This window comes from Neophocaena asiaeorientalis, unplaced genomic scaffold, assembly GCF_003031525.2.
Source record: "Neophocaena asiaeorientalis asiaeorientalis breed wild unplaced genomic scaffold, Neophocaena_asiaeorientalis_V1.1 scaffold1, whole genome shotgun sequence".
Taxonomy (NCBI): Eukaryota; Metazoa; Chordata; class Mammalia; order Artiodactyla; family Phocoenidae; genus Neophocaena; species Neophocaena asiaeorientalis.
In genome coordinates, this window is record NW_020171981.1 from 3,422,946 (window position 1) to 3,423,807 (window position 862).

Below are 862 nucleotides of genomic sequence, written 5' to 3' on the forward strand. Positions count from 1 at the left end.
GAGGGGGCGGGAGGCTGGGCCGCAGCTGGCCCAGGGTGGCGGGGAGGGAAGGGTCCGGCGTCCGCAGTCCGCATTCCCCCTTTCCCCCTCCTCCGCCGCTCCTCAGGCCGCACCGCATCCGGAGCCCCTTCCCCGGCCCGGCGACGGCGGACTGGGGCCCCTGGGCTCGGCCGGCTGTGGGGGAGGGGGCTGCCTGGTCTCGGCCCCTGAGAGGGGAGGGGCGACAGTTTCTGTCCGCCGAGCTAAAGGGGTTTAAAGGGCGGCTCTTAAAGGGACCGCAGAAGGGGCCCGGGGCCGAGGAGGCATCCCTCCCCATCCGCCTGCTGTCGCTCTCGCGCGGGGTCGCTGGGCCGAGGAGGGGGATGCAGAGGAAGCAAACACTGGTCGCGGCCGCTAAGTGGCCAGAGCCCTGGCTAGTGGGGTTGGGCCCGAGGTGGCCGGCCAGCCGGGGGTCTGGGCGAGTGTGGTGAGCGCGGAGAGCGGAGTTTGGGGAGAGGGGATGGGCCTGGGGAGGATAGGGTTAAAGGTGGGGCCAGCCGTACAAATACGCGCGCACACACTCCTTACTCAGACCCGGTCACACGCGTTTCCCTGGCACTTAAGGCGGGGCAGTGTTGGGGCCTGGGCCTGGGCCCTCTTCACCCCAGGCTCCTGCTGCCCGATTTTGGGATGTCGCGGACCCCACTGCCTCAACTCACACCTCGGGAGCCCCCTCTCCTACGCGCACACACGCTCTGGCGCGCGCGCACACACCTCGGACATTCCCATAGTGCCTCACGTGACACACGGCCCCGAACGTGCCCACCCTTCACACACGCTCACGCACGCGTGCACACACAAACACACACGGCCTCCTGGCCAC